The sequence below is a fragment of the Adiantum capillus-veneris genome, chromosome 4 (genome assembly GCF_014529385.1).
Source record: "Adiantum capillus-veneris isolate H3 chromosome 4, ASM1452938v2, whole genome shotgun sequence".
Lineage (NCBI taxonomy): Eukaryota > Viridiplantae > Streptophyta > Polypodiopsida > Polypodiales > Pteridaceae > Adiantum > Adiantum capillus-veneris.
In genome coordinates, this window is record NC_140934.1 from 160,596,412 (window position 1) to 160,611,237 (window position 14,826).

The 14,826-nt window shown below is 48.5% G+C and overlaps 1 protein-coding gene across 7 annotated transcripts in view; it reads right to left on the reverse strand.

Moving 5' to 3' along the window:
• LOC147460250 (sister chromatid cohesion protein PDS5 homolog A-like) overlaps positions 1–14,826 on the reverse strand; it is a 189,986-nt gene that overhangs the window by 62,391 nt on the left and 112,769 nt on the right. The window lies entirely within an intron of this gene.

Sequence of the window (14,826 nt, forward strand, 5' to 3'; positions counted from 1 at the left end):
CAACCAGAGGTTGTCACTGTGTGACCCCTCAAATGTAGCTGATGCTATTGAGTATTAGAAATTGGTCGGGTCTCTAATTTGGTTGCTGAACACTCATTTTGAACTCAGTTTCGCAGTGAGAATTCTTAGTTCTTTTATGCAAAAAGTTGCCTAGACATACCTTTGGCAAGGTCTTCGGACCTTGTGGCATTTAAAAGAGGCAGGATTATTCTGTATTTGGTATGCCGCTGGAGGTACATACTCCAGGATTACTCTTCAAAAATGGAGTGATTCAGTTTGGAGTGGAGATCCTGATTCACGACGATCTACTATAGGCTACACCGTTTCATTTGTCTCACCAGCGATTTAATGGAGTAGTAAGAAGCAGCCCACTGTTGCTTTTGTCCTCTACAAGGGCCCAGGATCGTGGTGCTTGCAGCACTCCATCTGAGTTTAAGTGGCGTTGAAGGTTATTTTTAGAGTATAGTTTTCTGCAGGAGACCATCATAACTGATTCGAACAATGAGAGTTGTATAGCTATTGCGAGGAGCTTGGTGCTCATGCCATCACCAAGCATATAGAGATACAAGACCATCTTGTTCTAGAGAAGACCTTGGATGGTACCATTTGTCTTGTGTAATGTCGTATATTTGGTAACCGTGTTGACATCTTCACCAAACCTCTTCCACAAGAGAATCAATCCCTTCATTCCGGCTCCCTTGGATTGATTCTTTGTCCAGCAGCTTAAGAGGGTATTTGTAATCCGCAATGGCCTCATTGTGCTACTCTTTTTATGGATTAATCTTCATAGATACAATAGCTGGGGAGAGCCGACTCTGCAATTGATGAGTGTGGCTCCCCCAAGGCTCATGTTTAGAGGCACTTGCCCAAAAGCAACTACTATCCAAAAGCTGGCGGCCAAAATGCTTGGAAAGTCAACGAGAGAACTTGACACAAGACACAGTTGGTTGGGGTTTCCCACTCAAACGTGGTAAACCCTACGGTAGGCGCTCCTTGCTGTATTTCTTACTAATTTTTCTTCATAGATACAACAGCCGGGGAGAGCCAACTTTGCAACTGATGAGTGCACTTTTGCGAGCGCTCATATTTTAAGGCAAGTGGCCCAAAATCAATTGCTATCCAAAAGTTGGCGCCCACAAGCCATGGAAAGTCAATGCTTTCATAATTGCACAGAAAATCATGCCCGTGTTTGATATTCTTTTATCACGTTCCCATGTCAGTAGTCCCTCGATTCGTGCAGTTAACCCCGTTGGGATTCTTGCTACGTTTCACTTGTGCATTAGCTCACATTTGGGTCCACTCTACTGGTGCAGCTCCAGCTCGCTCAGCCTTTTCTCTCCTCTTCAAGGCCAGTCGGTCATGCCACATCATCACTTGCTATCTTCCAGGCACAGGAGTGAGGGCTCTTTTGCGGCTATGCCCGACTGTATGTGAGTAAAACGTACTTTTTCTGGCCATACGTGCCCATACCGTAGTAGGCTAGCATGAGGTGAGACCCTTATTTCGAACCATATATCTACTTTCAATTGTAAGCAGGCATAACTTTGCCAATGGTTATTCTCTCATTGTAGTTCATTAAATATTAATTGAAAGCAAGCGATGTGAATCTTTCCCGCACTTTGAGAAATCTGTTCCAGGTCATCCCTATTTATGGGTTGTTAGGTATTTGTGTAAGTTCAGGCACTTATAGATAGTTCCTATACATGGCCCCCATATTGTATTTTCCATGGTGTGTTGGCAGCCATCTTGAGCCGCTACATGAGATTATTCGAGTCGAGCTGGCTGCTTCTCCCCTCGTCACCGAGGCAATTACTAGATCAGTCTCCTATATACACAGTTTATGGGACCTCCCCATAGACAGATATCCTCGACTAGACAGGCAGATGACATCATGGTTTTAGTTACATTGGACAGATTGCCTCCGTTCCAAGACTCCATAGATGCACCCTCCCTATCTCTCATAGGGACGGAGATCACTAGACTCATACGAAAGGATTTGATTCAGCTAGATACGAGGAGCATGTGGATACACAAAGATGGCTTTCTGTAGAGAGCATCTTCTACAACTCACGGAGGACGGCTTTGTGACTAGACTCGGATACATGGATACACACTCATCTCATGGGATACAATGTGATATTGGCCAAGCACGCAAATCCTCGCATCAGCTTCAGATTGAGACTGGAAGATTTCAAGGATTACTAGCAGAGGCCACGATATGTCATTTATGCCATATAGAGCCATAGACAAAGAGACATAGCTACACTGCATATGTCATTGCCTCATGTACTATGAGATATGTGGCCGCTTTCATTGCCTCTTCAGAGACGGTTTTGGACCACTCTCTAGAGTCACGACATACAAGGACCAGAGATGTCTACCATTGTTTTTACTCGAGCTTCGCAGATATAGACAAAGCTTGCTGAAGACATCAAGAGAGAGCCAGTTTTAGAGGCAGATCAAGATTTCTTTACACCAGCCATTGGGCAGCCAGAAGCACAGTCGTCACAACAAATTGATCTCACCCACACCATAGGTAAATTGATCGATCGAGCGATTGAGCAAGGGAGATCCAAGCGCCCACGACCGCGGGGGGCTTCACAGCAACTACGGAGGTTCCAGCAGGGGATGAGGTCACTCTAGCTCGACATCCTGACATTGATCCACTCACTTATGTTGATTTGTATCACTCATTGTATCAGCTCTCCCCCCCTCCCCCCTCCAACAGCCCCAATTAGTTTAATCCTTTTGTCCTCATATGTCACTTTGGCCTTTTGAAGACGTTGATATATCATTTCATCTCTCTCTCTCTCTCTCTCTCTCTCTCTCTCTCTCTCTCTCTCTCTCTCTCTCTCTCTCTCTCTCTCTCTCTCTCTCTCTCTCTCTCTCTCTCTCTCTCTCTCTCTCTCTCTCTCTCTCTCTCTCTCTCTCTCTCTCTCTCTCTCTCTCTCTACACAGGTCGATTTCTATATATTGCTATATGTTACTTCCCCCCCAGTACGTCAATATATGCTGTATCCAGAGGGCAGTCGCCTTTCTCAATTCTAGATGATGATATATGGGAGTTTTCTAGGGATGGTGATATCATCCTCCTAGGAGACTTCAATGCTCGAACGGGCAACTGTCAGACAGTCTTCTACGACACTTCAGATGAGATGCTTAGAGAGTTGGATGTGGGTGAGCTGGGGTTTGACAGATGTTCACATGACAGAGAGCAGACCGAGTATGGGAGATACCTCACGGAGATGACGACTACACATGGGCTAGCCATACTTAATGGCTTACAGCGGTTTCCTGGAGCAGCAGGCTTCACATGCTTTCCACACAGACATGGGGCCAGTACAGTGGACTATGTTATGACACAGCCGAGCTTTATTCCTTGTATTCAGGATTTCACAGTGGGAGCCAGACCAGTGGGCGTAGCAGTGGATCATGCTCTCTTGACACTGTCCGTATCTTTTCAGTTTAGTACAGCCCAGAAATCAGGAGGCAGGTCACACACCCGTTATACATTTACACCAGAGACTGACTCGGTTTATACAGAGGCGATCTGGGATCGTCTATGCACAGTTGCTCCAGGCCTCTCAGTAGAGGAGTGCACTACTTTACTGACTGAGACACTACATGATGCAGCATCAGAGGCATACCCACACACTCAACCGGATCGGAGGCGACATTCTGGGAGCATGCCCCAGAATAGTTGGTATGATGAGGAGTGCAGAGAGATGAGAGCCCAGCTTCAGAGGGATCTTCATTTAGGAGTCATCACCTACAGACAGTCGCGGATTGCTTTCCCGCGCCTTGTGCGAAAGAAGAAACGAGCTTACCTGGCCCAGATGGAGCGAGACTTGTATCAGTTGTTCTTGAGTAGAGACTCAGGCGAGGCATGGCGACTCTTCCATGAGCACTCCCCTCCCCCAGTGATTACTTCTCCTGATGTGTGGGGCCAGTATGCGACATCGTTATATACGGTTCCTGGGCAGGATCCCCTTCCAGATCCTACAGAGCCATGTCCACCTACGAGCACCTTCTTTACCACTGAGATGGTAAAGAGAGCCATTGACAGGATGAGGACCAGGAGGGCTTACGATCATGACGGTCTAGTAGCGGAGCACTTTATACATGCTAGGGATATGCTGATGGAGGTTCTTGCAGTGTTGTTCAATCGTGCCATGTGTGAGGGATTACCTGAGACTTGGAGGTTGTCTACTATTGTGCCTATATTCAAGGTAGGTGATCCTACAGAGCCTGGAAATTACCGCACTATTATGGTTGGACACACACTGGCACGATTGTATGCATCCATTATTGAGCAGCAGTTGAGTAACTGGGCAGAGGGTGAGGGTGTACGGGCAAAGGGACAGGCAGGTTTCAGGAGGGGTTTCTCCACTCTTGACCATATTCTGACACTCAGAGCTATCATTGAGGAGGGCAGGTCACATGGGAGACGGATTTATTGTAGCTTTGTGGATTTCTGCAAAGCATTTGACATGGTACCGAGAGCTCGACTGATGCGCAGACTGCAGGAGATGGGGGTGCCCACAGTGTTGATTTGGGGGATTATGGCTTTATACAGATCAGTAATGGGACATGTACGCACCCCAGAGGGGATATCTGACTTAGTTCACTCCACTATCGGGGTGAAACAGGGTTGCCCATTGTCTCCTACTCTATTTGGTATGTATGTCGATGAGGTGTCTGATTACATTGACAGAGAGGGTGATAGAGGTGCCCAGCTGGCAGGGACGTGGATCCCATTGTTGTTATATGCTGATGATATTGTCTTGATCTCTGACTCACCAGAGGGTATGCAGCGACAGTTGGATGCATTACACAGTTTTGCAGAGGATAGTGGATTGTGTGTAAACCTTGGTAAAACCAAGGTCATGGTGTTTAACACCACACCGCAGTGGATCAGGAGATCGGCACCGACCTTCACGTATGGTCAAGAGATTGTGGAGTATACAGATGCATACACTTACCTTGGGATAGTCTTCACTGGGCTGAGGTTTTCTTTGGGGAGAGCAGCAAAGACTAGACTGACCAGAGCTTATGCGGCCTTGGGAGGCTTGGAGAGGATGTGTTCGCAGGTTCAGTTCCAGGAACCTCGGACAAAGTTATGGCTCTTTGATACTTTAGTAGCCTCAGCTATGATGTATGGGGTACAGGTATGGGGACCTTCTGTAGGCCAGGATGGTTGGAGACGTATGGAGAGGCCCTTGGTATCTATGATCTCCCGATTGATTAGAGCCAAGGCCTCCGTACCTCACGCGATCATTCGAGCAGAGCTAGCTGCCCCCCCCATGGAGATTGAGGCGCTTACCAGATCAGTGTCCTTTGTGCACAGCCTATGGGATACTACTAGAGACAGATATGCTAGATTGGCCCTTGAGTCTTCCAGACAGTTAGCTCTACAGGGGGACACTTCATGCTAGTATGCACAGATGACTTCATGGTTTCAAACGCATGGCTTCACCATGGACAGGTTGCCCCCTTTCCAGTATTCTCTTCAGACACCCTCGCTGTCTCTTACACGGGTGGAGATCACTAGACTCATTCGTCAGGACCTGATCCAGCTCGACACCAGGAGGACATGGATAGAGCCGCCTCAGGAGTTGAGCACGAAGATGGCTTTCTATAGAGAGCATCTTCTCCACCTCACAGGAGATGGGTTTGTGATTCGACCCAGCTACATGGACACACATATGTCTCATGGTTTGCGTTGTGCCATTGGTCAGATACGCACATCCTCACATCAGCTCGAGATTGAGACTGGTAGATTCAGAGGGATACCAGCAGACAGCAAGATATGCCGATTATGCCAGAGAGAGCCAGAGACAGAGTTGCACTACATATGTCATTGCACAGTGTTCTATGAGATACGGGGGCGTTTCCACTGCTTATTCAGAGAGGGTTTTGGTCCTCTATCTAGGGTCATGAGTTATGAGGATCAGAGATGTCTTGGACTATATCTACTTGAGTTACACAGGTATAGAGACACTTTACTAGGGAGAGCTAGAGAGAGGCAGTCCCAGAGACACATTACAGATTTCTTTTCACTAGATATGGGACAGCCAGAGGAGAGCCACCACTGCAGAGCTCGTCCCACACTCATTCGACCACTACTGGCACTCTCATCGACCGAGCATTGGAGCTACAGAGATACAGACGACCGCGACTGAGGAGAGGAGCTACACAGCATCGACGGAGACTACAACAGAAGATTCGAGCCATACTCTCTCGACATCCAGAGTGCAGATGAGGATGGATCCTCACCATTTCTTCCATCTTTGTTTCACACACTGTTACATCCAGTTTACCGGGTACCTATTGTATCAGCTGCTACACCCACGTAGTTTTAGATTGTAGTAGTAGTAGTAGGATGTTGTTCCACTTCTAGTTCTTTTCTAGTTCTTTTGTACCCAGACATGGTATTAGATTCACTATTTTGTAACTGATTGGTCTCATAGGTCATTTTGGCCTTTTGAAGACGTTAATATAACATTTCATTTCTCTCTCTCTCTCTCTCTCTCTCTCTCTCTCTCTCTCTCTCTCTCTCTCTCTCTCTCTCTCTCTCTCTCTCTCTCTCTCTCTCTCTCTCTCTCTCTCTCTCTCTCTCTCTCTCTCTCTCTCTCTCTCTCTCTCTCTCTCTCTCTCTCTCTCTCTCTCTCTCTCTCTCTCTCTCTCTCTCTCTCTGCACTAAGAAAAGTGGGAGCAGCGGAGAAACCTCGAAGGAAAGGGAACTCATTCTCCGCTTCCCCTCCATGGAAGCTAAGAAAGACTTCTTGAAGAAGAGAGCGACTCTAAAGAAGACCGACATCTTTCTTGGAGATGACCTCACCCTCTCGTAGATTGCTCATATAGTAATGCCGGCAATAAGAGCAGCAAGGGAAAAGGGGAAGATTGCTTTTTACAGGGATGGAAAGGTGGTGATATTGGAGGGACGCCCCGCATGACAATGCGAGACCTATGGGACCACACTAAAGATGGCAACCTGGAATTGTAATGGGTCACTCCGTCTTGATGTAGGGGCCTTTGAGGATAGCTTCACAGGGAGAGACATCATTTTCTACTTTGAGACGCATCAAGCACCGGGACAATCCATGCCACAAGTGAGCGGATATAGATGGGAGACAACCTACAAACAAGAGACCAGATCGGAGCATCGAGGACGGGGCTCAGGGGGAGTGGCAGTTCTATTCAGGGAGGAACTGCAGCCAATGATATATATAGCACGCAAGGATGAACAGGCTAGGTACATGTGGGTGAGGCTCGGGGCAGAGACGGGCAAATACCTCTACATTTCTATTTGTTACTTTCCTCCTAGTACGTCAGTATATGCATCACCTAGAGGACAATCCCCCTTTGCTATTGTGGATAATGACATATGGGAGTTTTCCAAGGATGGTGACATTATCATACTAGGGGATTTCAATGCTAGGACTTGCCCACCACCAAACAATATTTTATGATACTTCCGAAGAGATGCTTAGGGAGCTGGACGTCACAGAGATGGGTCTATCCAGACTATCACAAGTTGAGGAATACACTGAATATGGAAGATACTTGATAGATATGGGAACCGCACACAGATTGGCCATTGTGAATGGCCTACAAAGATTTTCGACAGCCGGAGGTTTTACTTGCTTTCCACACCGACATGGTGCCAACACAGTGGATTATGTGATGGCCCAGCCAGGTCTCATTCCTTTCTTTCAGGAATTCATTGTGGGCACTAGGCCAGTTGGAGTAGCAGTTGATCATGCTATCGTGTCTTTCATCCTGACCTTTCAATTCAGCACAGCTCCATTAGGAGAGGTCCCCACACACACTCGGTATACCTTCATGAGGGAGACGGATTCTGTGTATATGGATGAGATATACAGGCAGCTATGCACCCAGGAGCCGGGACGTCCACTAGATGAACTCACTCAGATATTGACAGACACTCCATGATGCAGCATCAAAGGCAGACCCCCACAGCCAGCCCACACAGAGACGATCTGGGAACATGCCCCAGAACAGTTGGTATGATGAGGAGTGTAGAGAGACGAGGATCGGACTACAGAGGGAAGTGCTCACGAGTATTACCACACAGAGACAGTCACGGATTATCTTTCGCCGCCTAGTGCGACGAAAGAAAAGGGCCTACCTATCTCAGCTAGAGCAGGATCTATACCAGCTATTTATAAGTCAGGACTCAGGCGAAGCATGGAGGCTATTCCACAAGCATTCACCACCGCCCACGGCACCTCCACTGGGACATGGGGGGAATATGCCACATCGCTCTACACAGCATCAGGGCAACCACCTTTTCCGGACCCACTAGAGACATGCCCAGAGACATGTTCTTTCTTTACTGCCGAGAGGGTAGGGAAAGCCATTGACAGGATGAAGACAAGGAGAGCACCGGATCATGATGGTCTAGTAGCAGAGCACTTCATCCATGCCAAGGATATGCTTGCAGAGCTCCTGGCTATGATGTTTAATAGAGCCATGTATAAAGGCTTCCCGGAGACTTGGAGTATGTCTACAATTGTGCCTATTTTCAAGTCACGAGATACCATGATTCCCACGAATTATCGCACCATCATGGTTGACCACACATCAGCTAGGTTGTATGCATCCATTCTTAAGCAGGAGATGAGTAGATGGGCAGAGCGAGAGGGAATAAGAGCACCAGGGCAAGCAGGTTTCAGGAGAGGTTTCTCCACTCTTGACCAGATTCTGACACTCAGAGCTATTATTGAGGAGGATAGACACCATGGCAAGAGAATCTATTGTAGCTTTGTGGATTTCCCCAAAGCTTTTGAAACAGCGCCGACAGCCAGACTTATACACAGACTGATGGGGCGGGTACGCACCACTGAGGGAATGTCTAACATGGTCCACTCCACTATTGAAGTAAAGCAGGGATGCCCCCTATCCCCGAATATTTTTGGGATATATGTGGATGAGTTTTTAGACTATGTAGAGCGGCAGGGGGACAGGGGGGCCCAGCTAGCAGGGACATGGATTCCGTTGTTACTATATGTTGATGATATTGTGCTGATTTCAGACTCCCTCGAGGGGATGCAGCGTCATTTGGATGCTCTGCATACATTTGCTCGTGATAGTGGATTGTCGGTCAATCTGGGGAAAACCAAGGTTATGGTGTTCAACACCACACCACAGTGGATAGGAGGTCGGCACCCACATTTATGTATGGCCAGGAGACTATGGAGTACACAGATGCATATACCTATCTTGGGGTAGTATTCAGTGGACCGGTGTTTTCACTAAGGAGAGCATTAGAGACTAGACTAACGAGAGCATATGCAGCTCTGGGAGGACTGGAGAGGATGTGTTCGCAGGTTAAGTTTCAAGAACCGCGAACAAAGCATTGGCTCTTTGACACTCTAGTGACTCCAGCTATGCTCTATGGAGTTCAGGTATGGGGACCCTCAGTACACCACCATGGGAGATCTGGCAACACAGATGGATGGAGATGTATGGAGAGGCCTCTGGTCTCTATGATCGCTCGGATGATTCGGGCTAAGGCCTCAGGCCTCAGTACCACATGAGATTATCCGAGCCGAGCAAGCCCCCCCCCCCCCCCCCCCCCCCCCCCCCCCCCCCTCCCTCCCGCCCTTCACTAAGTCTCGGATTGTTCCTGCTAGAGCTGCGCAGACTTAGGGAGAGCTTGCTGAAGACATCAAGGGAAAGACAGTCTCAGAGACGAATCACAGAGTTCTTTACACTAGAGAGAGGAGAGCCAACGGAGCAATCATTACAGCAGATCTCAGAGCCTACTCATACCAGAGGTACACTGCTTGACAGAGCCACTGAACTTGGCAGATCCAGACATCCACGACCTCGGGGGGTCTCCCACTACCGACGAAGGTTGCAACAGAAGATACAGATCACTCTAGCTCGGCATGCAAGACGCCCAACCAGAGTTCTGACCATGGAGGAGGTCGATGAAATCCGACAGCCCTCCCTCCCCCCCCCCTTCCTTATTTCCTTTCTCCTTAGTGTTTTAGTGTTAATGGTAGAGTTAGCTCTTTGTAACTTGGTAACTTTGTAACTTTGTAATTTCCGTACTCAAACATGGTATCAGATTCACCAATTAAAACTTTTTGGTCTCATAGGTCATTTTGGCCTTTTGAAGACGTTAATTTAACATTTCATCTCTCTCTCTCTCTCTCTCTCTCTCTCTCTCTCTCTCTCTCTCTCTCTCTCTCTCTCTCTCTCTCTCTCTCTCTCTCTCTCTCTCTCTCTCTCTCTCTCTCTCTCTGAAAAATCAGGGCTGTATATTACTGAGTACAATATAATCCCCAGTGGATGCCAAAATAGCCTATCACGTGAGGTGTACAAACTGAATGTAAGGTTGAGAGCCACTATAGTGACAACTCGACTAGAACAATGTCATGGTGGTCTGTATGATGAGTGGAGGAGAAACCACTGAGGAGGTGCATAATGCCATGTAATCTGTCCACTTGTAAGTGTGAAGAAGAGTGGAGATCGGGCCCAACGCCGAAGAAAGGCAAATCGACGAGCCTCGGCTGCTCTAGATGTACCTGAGGAAGAATCCCACTGCCAAATGAGGGTGTGAATGATGTCCAGCCAAATGGCAGTGAGGGTATCCGGTAGGAGCTGTGGAGCCGCACTGAGAATGTGAAGACAACGAGCTCTCCAAACATTCCATAGTGCAATGCTAGTGATGACGGAGAAGATTTCATCACGTGTCTGAGGATCCCCTTGCCAAGCAATCTGTGGTAACATAGCCAAAGTCCCTCGCCGATAACCAGTCGGGGTAAGCATAAGAGCTGGATCGGTGTCTGAGCCCTCGTAGAAAAGATGCAGTCCGGGCATCGGCATCAACCAGGAGACAAATCCCCAAGTGAGAAATCCATGCTGAACACCAGCTCTGCTAAGTAAAAAGCAAACTGCGAGCCACACTACCTGAGAAGACGAGCATGACCAAAGACAATGTGCAGGTAACTCAAGTAGGCGCAAAGAACAGCGAGTATATAACGGATCATGACCCATAGAAGCTAACCAAGTCCCAACTGGAAGTCCTGCATGTGCAATCATCCACAGGAAAAAGGAAATACGACGAGCCACATGTAAATCCCAGATAGCTGACCAAAACTGTTGTAGATAGGCATGGGAGAGACCTGAATGTAACCAGAAACGCATACGAGTGGGCTGCTCTGGGTACTGTCTCATCAATGCAAATTGTCCAATTCTGACTGTGTACTCAAAGAATGATACATGTGCACCGGTGGGGTTAGAGTGAGGCCAATGCCACTCTCCTGGGTCCCAATAAAGCTGAGATAGGGCACGACCCTCCCATACCCAAAGCCTCCAAAGTGCAGCATCAGCGGAAGCAAAACGGGGGTCAACACAACGACGTTTCCCGCGGGAGCCAACTACTCGTATGGCCTCCCATCGAGCGCCGGGGTAGACAAGGTGCGGAGAGGTAGTAGCATAAGTCAATCTAGCATGCATCCCCGGAGAGTAGTCAGGATCAACTGTGAACAACATGGTGTCTAAACGAACAAATAAGAGAGTGCTCTGAGCCACAATGTGGAGGCATCTAAACCGTGCCTCGCATGACTGCGTCCCAGTGTGAAGGAATGGCAGAGTCAATCTCAAGCAGTCTGTCTGTTACCCCGCGACCAATGTCATAATGTTCTGCCACAAAATCTGCATCCAGCATACGTGTCTCATGAAACAGCCGCATAGAGGCAACAGGGCCAGTGTCCCAAGCAGCCCAATCAATGTGAGTCCTCTCTCCAAGCTGACGAGGTGGATTAACCGAAGAATCAAAAACTGCATCATTCCAAATGAGAGGCTGGCGCTCAATCTCCTCACGGCATGAGGGAGGTGAGAGTATGATAGCTCGTCGCATGGATACCCAAATCTGAAGGAGCGATCGGATGAAGGGTGAGAGAGTGCTGGTGCACAAGGGGGCATCCGTAAAGAGAAAACGATACCCTGTTTGCCAAGTATGGCCATCTCTAGTGCCGAGGCGTGGAGTCGTTGTCGAAAGAGCGGCCTGAAGAAGCATTTTCCAAGGTTCTTGGACTGGAAAAAGACCCCGAACAATAAGCTTGGTAAGAAGGGCGCGGCTCTGTAATTCTGGATCAATAATGCCAAGTCCACCCGCTGACCTAGGACGAATAATCGTGGACCAGCGAGCTCGAGCACGAGTATCAGTAGTCCCATCTGTGCCACTCCATAAAAAGTTCCACACGAGTCTGCGGAGCTGAGCTATCACACCAGCATGTAGCATCCAACAAGAGGCCGTATACCATATTCTAGCAAGAATGACCTCGTTGGCGACCAATGCACGGCCAGCCAACGACAGATGACGAGAAGACCAATGACATAGCTTCCTACGAATAGACTGTAGTACGGGTGCAAACTGTTGCTATGAGGAAACGTCAAACCCAACCTGAAAGCCCGGATATCTGCATGTCTGACCTGGCTGCAGCCATGTGAAACCATCAGTTACCCCCCAAGTAGGTATGTCATCACTGCCAACCAGCAACCCATAGGATTTATGCCAGTTAATGCGTGCACCACTGGCAATGCAAAAAACCTCCAGGGCCTCCCGCATGGCATCAAGAGCTGCGAGCAAATAGCGCAACATCAGCATAGTGTCATCAGCAAACTCCTGATCGATAAGGTCCGGAGCTAAAGGTACTGGCATGGTCAAGCCACGAAATGCATGACTCTAAGCACAAAGAAAGTCGGACATAGTCTCTCCTACACACAGATACAGATATGCTGCTAAAGGACATCCCTGACGGACAGATCGAGAGAGCTCAAAACTGCGACTGACACGACCACCAATAGTAATAGCACTGCTGGCAGTCCTGAAGAGAGCGGCGCTCCACATGACAGTGCGAGACCTATGGGACCACACTGAAAGTTGCCACCTGGAATAGTAATGGATCTATGCGCCTTGATGTGGATGCTTTTGAGGATAGTTTTACGGGAAGAGACATAGTCTTCTACTCTGAGACACATCATGCCCCTGGGCAGTCTATGCCTCACATTAGTGGATATAGATGGGAGACAACCTGTAGACAGGAGACAGGATCAGAGCACAGAGGGCGGGGCTCAGAAGGAGTGGCAGTGTTATTCAGGGAGGAGTTGTAGCCACTGATACATATAACCCGCAGGGATGAACAAGCTAGGTACATGTGGGTGAGACTGAGAGCAAGGACAGGCAGGTATCTTTACATTGCTATTTGCTACTTTCCCCCGAGTACATCAGTTTATGCACCACCCAGAGGACAGTCCCTCTTTTCTATTCTCGATGATGACATATGGGAGTTCTCTAGAGATGGTGAAATCATCATTCTAGGGGATTTCAATGCTAGGACTACCCATCATCAGACAATATTTTATGATACTTCACAAGAGATGCTGAGAGAGCTGGATGTTGCAGAGACGGACCTATCCAGACTATCACAGGATGGGGAACACACTGAGTATGGACGACACTTGATAAACATGGGGAATGCACATGGATTGGCCATCTTGAATGGCCTACAGAGATTTCCCGCTGCGGACGGTTTTACATGCTTTCCACACAGACATGGAGCCAGCACAATGGATTATGTCATGGCACAGCCGAGCCTCATTTCTAGTATCCAGGATCTCACGATTGGCCCCAAACCTGTTGGTGTGGTAATGGATCATGCTCTTGTGTCGTTGACAATCACTTTTCAGTTTAGTGTACCACACAAGCCATGGACAGCAACCCCTACTCGCTACACCTTCACGCAGGAGACGGACTCTGTATACATAGATGGGATCTACAGACGCCTGTGCACAGAGGAGCCAAGGTGACCTCTGGACGAGCTTACTACTATACTGGCACAGACACTACATGATGCAGTAGTAGAGGCATACCCACATACCCAGCCTGAGCAGACACACCGTTCGGGGAGCATGCCCCAGAACAGCTGGTATGATAAAGAATGCCGGGACACTAGAGATAGACTTCAAAGGGAGGTGCTTTTGGGGGACATCACTCACAGACAGTCACAGATTGACTTCCGACGCCTAGTGCGACGGAAAAAGAGGGCATTTTTTGCTCGCCTAGAGCAGGATCTATACCACATATTCTTGAGTCAGGACTCACGTGAGGCATGGAGGATCTTTCCTGAGCCCCCCCCCCCCCCCCCCCCCCCCCCCCCCCCCCCCCCCCCCCCCCCCCCCCCCCCGTGCCATCACTTCTATAGAGGCCTGGAGCCAGTACGCATCATCTCTGTACACAGTCCCTGAGTACCCCCCCGATCCATACCCACACACATGTGCTTTTTTCATCGCTGAGATGGTGAGGAAGGCCGTTCACAAGATAAGGATTGGGAGAGCATATGATCATAATGGCTAAGTGGCTGAGCATTTCACGCATGCTAGAGATCTACTAGCAGAGCTTCTAGCAGTTATGTTTAACCGTGCTATGTGTGAGGGCTTGCCTCATACTTGGAGCCTATCTACTATTGTACCTATCTTCAAGTCGGGAGACCCTATGGAGCCTGGGAATTATCGAACTATCATTATTGGTCACACATTGACACGGTTGAACGCATCTATTCTTGAGCAGCAGCTGAGTAGATGGGCAGAGAGAAAGGGGATACGTGTGTAGCGCGGATAACGTGTCGTGCTATCTACAGTGGGTGGTCCTCAGCACAATGTGCATGACAATCTCACTCAAACAGACTGAATCTCCCTCAAACAGACTGAACAGAAAGGAAACAGTAGACGTCAACAGAGCTCGCTAGGACACAACAGCAGACCAGAACATATGACTCGACTATCTCA